General features: G+C 45.2%; 1 pseudogene; it reads left to right on the top strand.

The window, feature by feature from the left end:
• The first annotated feature begins 539 nt into the window (after window positions 1-539).
• On the top strand, window positions 540-9,021 carry LOC147117506 (uncharacterized; annotated as a pseudogene).
• The last annotated feature ends 269 nt before the right edge of the window (window positions 9,022-9,290 follow it).

Raw genomic sequence — 9,290 nt, 5'->3', positions numbered from 1 at the left:
TACATCATAGCATGGCATATGTTGGTTACTGAAAGGTGGCACAGTGAGTATCTTGTAGATTGCAGTGTATGCTTCTCCCTATTGTGTTTCCATAGGTATGGCTCAGGTGCAGCAGCAGGGCTTGAGGCTGCTGGCTCATCCACCTCAGAGAAGCTAACATCACTCAATTCACCTGCCGCAAGTAACAGTCGAAAAATATCCATCCAAAGAAACATGCAGATTTAGAGCAGGGAGCACGGTGTGAAGCACACAGCATGAGTGCAGGTGAAGCAGGAAGAAGCTGGGTTGAGGGCCAGCCTCAGATACTGAGGTCTGAGACAGTGGCCGGGGATGGGAATGGAATCGATGGCCAAGGTGGAGACAAGCTGGTTAGATTGCCCCACAGAATTGTATTTGTACAGTGCTTCAATTCACTCTTAACAACATAAAAATAAAAAGTCCTTTCAGAAACCAGCCAAGATATCAGCACATGCCTAAACCAAGAGGATCAAAGGAAATTGGTCCTCGAGCCTCATCAACATACTCGGTGCAAGCTGTTGATGCTGATCGTGTCTCCACCTGTAGCTCACCCGAGCAAAGACATCAATGTTGGTTTACCTGCCATGCTGGCAGAGGCCCTCAGGTAAGTCCTGGGAGGCGGGATTGGAGAGGGTTACGGGGAGGGCCAATCGCAACTGCTGTGGAGTCAGAGGAACTCTCCTGCTCTGCCGGAAGGGTTTTAATTTTTTTATACTTGTTATCTCCATGCAGGAAGCCAAAAAAAGGACCCACACATTTAGCAGTGGAACCAACGTCTGCGTTGATTGGACACAGGCCGTCCCATTGCTAAATTGATACACTTTGCGCACGTTTTACAGCCAGAGAATGAGTGCAATGCATGCTAATTTCTATCCCAGAGTTTCATTTTCATTTCAGAATATAGTGATCTTTGTAAAATTTCATGTGTAAAAATTATAATAGAGATTTTACAGTTTGAAGCAAGATGAAGTTTTGGCTCGTTTTAACATGTTGCACTTTATTCTGCAAAATCACACAGAAAATCTCAGCACAAAGTGAAAATCAAGCCCGCAATATATTTCACTACGTTTTATGATTTGAGAATAAAGTCGTTGTATTTACCAAAAAACCTCCCCTTATTCTTTGTTAATTGTGTGTGGACTCTACCCCCTAACACTTCGAAGTGATTTCCCTGTGGAAGGAGTAAGCATGTTGGAGGATGTACGATTTCATGACAACCATTTGGGATTCTGGTGACCCTGAACCTCCTTTACTAATATAGCACCAACATTATTTTAAAAAGTTGTGTAATGGTGGGTACTCGAGCTCCAGTCTTTGTATCCTATTTGTGACCAGACCCAATCCCAATCTCAGGTGCTATCTTGAGCTCTGTCAGCAGCCAGGCTAATTCCCAATCCTGAGTACTGTCTTTTGTAAAGCCCATCTGAAGTTAGCGACAATCATCAGTTGCCTCATGTTGTTAATCCCTGTACTCACTGTGCCAATAGATGCAATGCAATCTATCACTACAGTATCTTGAAAAATGATATTGCTATGTAATATATATTTAAATAACTGTGGCAGAGCCACCAGGGGGACTCTGATCTAATGCACATAATTATCTTTAACAAATTATTAGCTATAGAATGAATCTGTATCTTTGTTCATATCATTGCATGTACATAGCGCGGTCCCTTTAAGAATGAGACCAAACGCGATGACGTCATCACGTTGATCACGTGATCCGCCAGCGGCGGGAAAATGTCATGACGTCAGGCTGAGGAGCCGCCCTAGCCAGTCCTCGTGGAGCCAGCAAAGAGTACAGACCTGTAATGTAGTTCTCCTGTGTTTTCATTTTAAACTCTGTTGATTAGTATTAAACATCGTGTGTTTGATAGACTGACTCGATCTCAGTCCTTTCGTTAGGAATCTAGCCATTCCTACATAATGATCCTTAACATAACCTGATACTCCTATTTGATGGGTGCAAATGGGAACATCTCACTCTGTGGGCTGAATTTTGCCAGCGCTCAGAGGGTGGGTTTGGAGGCGGGTCCGCTGACAAAATCACAAAGATTGACAGTGGGTCGATATCCCGCTGTAAACCCACCTCCTTGCCAGTTTCCCAAGTGTCGGGCCTGTCATATCTGAACAGACCCGACACCAAGCGACGGGTCAGCCAATTTAGATAGTTAAAAGCTTATTAAAAGGTCGTTAAGAACCATTTCCCCATGTACTTACTGTTATAAATCTCATCATTCATCAAGAAACTACGCGTGAAATAACGCTGGACAGCCAGCTGGTGGCGCCGTCCGAGGAGTATAAATACTCAGCCCCAGCTTGCCAGGGACATTTTGTAAGACAAGGAACTAGTGAAGTACAACTAGACCTCCATGTTCTGAAACAAGTTGATTAAAGCCTTGCTTTATGCTCAAACCAAGTGCGTAGTGAGTTTTATTATGTCACTTACCATTTTACCAGGTTTTCAATGAGGTTCCTGGAGAGCAGGTATCACGTCAGGTAAGTATGTGAATAGGTGAAAGCTGCAAAAGTGGTCTAAAACCTTCTACTTCACAGCTGTTCACTTCCCAATCTTAGAAGCTGGAGCATTAATGATTTGGAACCCACTTTTGAGCTTTATGCACTTTTGAAGTGTTTGGAGTAATCTCTTTATCCACTGTCACCTCCTTGGAACAACCTACCTCAACATTGACAGATTACTTCTGTTATCTCAACCTCAGCTGCCATCTATTCCATCAGCATCAGTGCCCATGAAAATATCTCAACTTGGTCCTCAGAATCCCAATACGATCAGCCCCAACACCAGCATCATCAGGCACACCAGCAGCACCAACAGCCACACCAACCTTCTCCGCATGCCCAGTTTTGGTTCCGCCAAGACCACTCAGCTCCCGACCTCATTACAGCCTTGGTCCAAACATGGACAAAGGAGCTGAATTCCAGAGGTGAGGTGAGAGTGACTGCCCTTGACATCAAGGCAGCATTTGACCGAGTGTGGCATCAAGGAGCCCTAGTAAAACTGAAGTCACTGGGAATCAGGGGGAAAACTCTCCACTGGCTGGAGTCATACCTAGCACAAAGGAAGATGGTTGTGGTGGTTGAAAGACAATCATCGCAGCCCCAGGACATCGCTGCAGGAGTTCTTCAGGGCAGTGTCCTCGGCCCAACCATCTTCAGCTGCTTCATCAATGACCTTCCCTCCAGCATAAGGTCAGAAATGGGGATGTTCGCTGATGACTGCACAGTCTTCAGTGCCATTCACAACTCCTCAGATAATGAAGCAGTCCATGCCCGCATTCAACAAGACCTGGATGATGTTCAGGCTTGTGCTGATAAGTGGCAGGTAACATTTGTGCCACAGAAGTGCTAGGCAATGACTATCTGCAACAAGCGAGAGTCTAACTACCTCCCCTTGACATTCAACGGCATTACCATCGCCGAATCCCCCACCATTAACATCCTGGGGCTCACCATTGACTAGATACTTAACTGGACCAGCCACATAAATACTGTGGCAACAAGAGCAGGTCAGAGGCTGGGTATTCTGCGGTGGGTGTCTCACCTCCTGACTCCCCAAAGCCTTTCCACCATCTACAATGCACAAGTAAGGAGTGTGATGGAATACTCTCCACTTCCCTGGATGACTGCAGCTGCAACAACACTCAAGAAGCTCGACACCATCCAGGACAAAGCAGCCCATTTGATTGGCACCCCACCCACCACCTTAAACATTCACTCCCTCCACCATCAGCGTACCGTGGCTGCAGTGTGTACCATCTACAAGATGCACTGCAGCAACTCACCAAGGCTTCTTCGGCAGCACCTCCCAAACCCGCGACCTCTTCCACCTAGAAGGACAAGGGCAGCAGGCACATGGGAACACCACCACCTGCAAGTTCCCCTCCAAGTCACACACCATCCTGACTTAGAAGTATATCGCCGATCCTTCATCGTCGCTGGGTCAAAATCCTGGAACTCCCTACCTAACAGCACTCTAGGAGTACCTTCACCACACGGACTGCAGCGGTTCAAGAAGGCGGCTCACCACCACCTACTCAAAGGCAACTAGGGATGGGCAATAAATGCTGGCCTTGCCAGCGACACCCAGATCCCATAAGCGAATTAAAAAAAAATCAACTGATGCTGCACTGGACACAGGGCATCATCACCTGTGCACATTGCTGCCCAGGATGCCAACGATGGCGTCACCATGTCCAGATTTGCTTCACTTAACACTGAACACCCTGGCTGCCACATGATGTGCCAGGTTGGCACCATCCCACACCAGCACCATAAAGCATCCCTACAATGTCCAAGCCATTCCTTTCACACTCATCACCATTGGGGGCGGAGGGGGGTGGAAGGGGGATGTTTTATCTCAACATTCACTGGAACTCACTAACACACTTTCAAAGGTGCACACAAATCTGTCCAAGAAGGCAAAGTGGTGACAATAAGGATTTCAATGCTTGACAACGCAATAATAGAAAGTATACATGAACATTGGCTAAAACACCCAAGTGCCTACCCTTGTGTGTTGTTAGTTGGTATGATTGGACTAGGATGAGGGTGAGAGTGAGGGGTGGCTAGTGAGATGGAGAAGTGATAATGTAGATAGATAGAGAGGGATGGGTGGAGGTGCAAGGTAAATTGGTGTGAGTAAGGATGAGCAGGAGCAGGGTAGGGAAGGCAGAGTGATGAGGATGTGATGAGTGCCACAGCAGGATGAGGTTGAGTGTGGCTTTGCAGTAACGTTTCACGATCTGTTCAGATCATTGAAAGGTATGCGCCACTGCAACCTGGTCCTCCTGCCGACATCCCTGCTTATTTCCTCCTCTGCAATGTGCAACCAGGCTGCATTGGTGTCCTGGGGAGGTCTCTTCCACCCATTGGAAGGGAAGAGAACCTCCCTGCATGCTGTGACTCCCTCCGTAAGCATATGGAGGGAGTCATGGGAGAGCCTGGGTGCAGCCGTGCATCTTTGTGCAGTGCTGGTCAATGTTTGCAGCACCTCAATACTGTAGAACACTGACAGCACAACTGTCAAAATCAATTTGGAAATGGCCCCTTTAAGGAAACCGGCTGATGACGCGTCACCAAATGATGTCATCAGACCCGCTTCCTTTTAATTGGCCAGGAACCTCGCAAGGCGGGCTTAAGAAGCTCAGTCAACGTAAAATCTTGTTGGAGGCCTGGATCCAGACAGATGTGAGATCCCCACACGCCACGGACGTTGCCCGGCACTGACCCACCGAGGTTGGAAAAATCCAGCCCAGTGAGGGTGCATTGGAATCTTTCTTTTTCTTTAACACTTTTTGAAGGGAGTACTTTATACTGAAAAATACTTTCCCCTCCTGAGTAGCATTTACCTTTAATACTGAAATGAATACTGCTTTATACAGGAAATACAAACTCATGGTGAGGCCACTTACCCATAATTCTTAACAGTAGGAACGTAAGTGTATTTACATATAGTAACCCAGGTGGCCAGAATGCATGAGCTGGAACAGCTGAGAAACATTCACATAATAAAGTGGAGGGAAGAGTGAGTAATGCACTAAAACAAGTGACTTCACCACTGGGGTTTGGTTCCCAATCGAAATATAATAAAAGTTTCAAATAGTTTCTTCTCTTTTCAAGACTGTTGCAGCGTTAAAGACTTTGACAAATGAATGACAAATTATATTTACTGTAGAGACTCTTCTGTGACAAGTGGGATCAATTTTAACTGTTATTGGTGAGAAATGGGGCTGGGAAAGAGGGGGGGTGCAGGGAAGAGGGGGGCTGTGAATTGGCCGCCCTTCTAACAACCTATCATATTTTTCTTTCCATTATAAAACTAGATGGGATTAAAACAGGAGGCCAATCCAACCCTGGTGGGAACAGTTAAAATCGACTCCAGTATTTGTGTCATTTTCAAGGACATTTGACAAATTTAACTTAACAAAATGAGAGTGGAAATGACTGTCAGCAAATGTTTGAAGCATTCATAATAAATTGTACACTCCACTATTTTTAACAGAGGCATTAACACGATTATTTTAAATGGGTTGAAATAACAGAGAGAGGAATTTCATATGCTTTCAAATTATAAAAATTAGCAACAGTAATTTCCATCCTACAGTTATAGTCAGATTTGCTCATGAGAATACACATTCTTAAAAATAAAGCACAACTGTGAATGGGTTTTCACAATTTTTAATATTGCAAATTGTCACACACTACCATTGCTTACTAAAGATGTAAGCATCCAACACTGGAAAATCAATCCATCTTTCCTCTACAATAGTTTCACATTCATAACTAAAATATTTGCTCCTTTTTGTTATTTTGAGATATGTGACCCCTCCAAAAAATGTTGTACCCATTTGTCTGTAAGGTATTCCATTACGTACTATATTTTAAAACTATTTTATTCCCTAAAGATCATACGAATGTGTGAAAAGGGCTGTAAATCATGAAAAGGATTGTTGTCTAAATGTTTCTCTAGGCCAACCAAAAACTCTACTGTGGTTTTGCTAAGACTTTCTTGAATTGTATGTTTAATTATGTCATAAACAAGAATGAAAATATCACGCTCTTCTATGCATGCAATGGTTTCTGGTTGAAAATGCAATGCCCACAAATTTGGGCAGGTTAACTCCATGAACTTATGACATTAATCAATTTAGATTAACTACCCAGAAGCAATGTTTTGATTAATGAATGTGGGTAGACCTCAAGTCTTTCATCATGCCTGCAGTCATAGTTACAATACGTCAGGGAATTTTTACATCCACAACTTCTATTTTCATTTATTGATTGAGCTCCAGCTCTTCAATCATTTTGCAAACATAATACTGGCCCTGATTGAGTGTGTTTATTTTCAATATTGAAGAAGCCTCACGTGTTACACTTAATTCAACACATTTGAATGGATTACTGCTAATATTGAGAGCCATCTCAAGGTCTTCAGATAAATGGTTAAAGAATCTCTACAACCAGATTAACATTTTATTTTCTCTGTCTTTTTTTTGCCAACCAATTCATCACCATCCATAATAGATTTGCTGGAAACAACGGTTTCAGTCAGATGAAAGACAAAAATTTACTTCATTTTTTTCACTAACTACTCAGCATTGTGGCACTCAGGCACATTCTATTAGTCAGTGCTTGCTGAGGATCCTTTGCTTCTGCACCTTTGCAGTCTACGGATGAATTACAGTATCAGACAACATTGACATTGGTCATGGTTTTCATCCAATAATTCATCTTGGATATTTTAGTTTAATATGGGATGATCCTGGTTTTTTTCCTGTAATTAGAGATCTGCTAAAAAAAATTGCAGGAACAGGAGATTTGAAATATTTCTGAAAATGAGTTATGAGAAGATCATTAATTAGAAAGTAAAACTCCATTGTACTAAGTTTTCCTTAAAGGCGGCTATTTTGGCATTTAGGGGGGTGAAATTCAAGCCTGTCTTTCTATCATAAAATCAGCATTAGACCTCTGAATTTTGTGATCTACCTCACCCGAACGGTGCTGGAAGTGCACCGGATGTTTTACTGGTTCGGATAGTTGTCATGGGCGCCCGCCTGAAACAAGAGTTAGGTTCCTTAAATATGCAAATCGAGGTCCTACACTGGTTGTAGGACTGTGAATGCAAAATTCAGGTACAAATGGATGGTTCCTGCACCGCACGTGCTCTACCTAGTTGTACCAGGCGTTGAGTGGCTAACCACGATCCTTAAACAGACCGCTGGAGGCCACTCAAAAAAGGCCAAGGAAATTTTCAGTTTTCATTTTTCTGGCCCAGGAGATGCAGGAGCATACCTTCTGGGCCTACCAAAAAACTGCAGACCACTATTCGCGGCCCATTCATGGCCCTCCCAGAGACCCCTTCTATGCAACCCCCCACCCCCACAACAGACTTGACCTGCTGGCCAGCTCAGCATAAGAGTCAGTTGATTTCCTGCCCTCCCCAACTGGCGAGCTGCAGCAGAGCACCCATTTGGCATGCGCAGCTCGCCGGCGGCATTTAAATGAGACCAGCAGCCAAATTTGGCTCGAGCCTCAGGCTGCCCATGGCCTTCAAGCATACAGCAAGTGTTGCAGGACATCCATGAGGATGATGCCACAGAGGACCTCTTTCATTCTGAGGGTGCACAATCACAGGACCTACAGCCATGCACCAACGCAAATACTCACACTTCAGTGGTTAGTTGTGTTTTCACCTGGTGATTCACACGTCACAAGTGAACACGAGCAGACACTGGTAGCAGGGACAGCTGTGGAGAGTCCGCGTCGGGGGGCACAATACTCTCCAAGCTTTGCTTAGCTGGACACAGATGCTGAACCCCAGGGACTATCATTGAGAAGAAGAATGCTAGCAACTAAGCCAGGTACTGACAGACATGCCACACATACTCTCCACAATAGTGGAGAGGCTGGAGGAGTCCAACTTGATTGCTAGTGGATTGATGGCACAGGGAGTTGCGAGAATGTCAGCCATGGAGAGAGTGGCCTCCTCCATGGAGCTTCTTGCCTGGCTCTCAAATGAATCTATGCAAGCCATGACCACGGCCATGCAGGAGATGTCTGCTGCCTTAAACAGGTTGACAGATACCTTATCCGTTGCTTTACAATGCGTCACTGATCTCTGCCAAGCTGCTCTCCAGCAGAGCTTTAGGAATGATGTGGTGCTGGCCCAGGAGAGGGATAATTGTGAAAGGGGACAGAAAGTGGGAACTCGACTCAAAGCGCTCCCACTTCTCACCCATTGCCCCCTCCTCAGCCAATTCCTGACATGCTGCTCGTCTCCTGATGGCCGAGTCTGGCCCTGCGCAGGTGCAGGTGGAGCAGTCTTTGGTGGGGCCCACAGAGGCTCCAAAACCCAGAGGGAGTAGGCCAAAAGCATCTCAGTAGTCAGGGTAAGGATCTGAGCAGCCGACCTCTACCTCTACTGAAGCCACATGGGATGCACCACGTAGAAGTGATAGGAAGTATAAGTTGAAGAAATTTTAATTCACCAAGGATATACACATGGGTTTTTGACAAAATTACAGTATGCAGACGATGCTTGCGTCTGCGCACACTCTGAGGCCGAACTCTAAACCATCGTCAACACCTTCACCAAAGCATACGAGAGCATGGGCCTTACACTAAACATCCGTAAGGCAAAGGTCCTCTACCAACCTGCCCCGCCACACAGTACTGCCCCCCGATTATCAAAATCCACGACGAGGCCTTGGACCACTTTCCATACCTGGGGAGCCTACTGTCAACAAGGGCAG

This window comes from Somniosus microcephalus, chromosome 5 (assembly GCF_052327205.1).
Source record: "Somniosus microcephalus isolate GS21.2 chromosome 5, FLI_Smic_1.0, whole genome shotgun sequence".
Classification (NCBI taxonomy): domain Eukaryota; kingdom Metazoa; phylum Chordata; class Chondrichthyes; order Squaliformes; family Somniosidae; genus Somniosus; species Somniosus microcephalus.
This window is presented reverse-complemented; position numbering and strand designations above follow the sequence as displayed.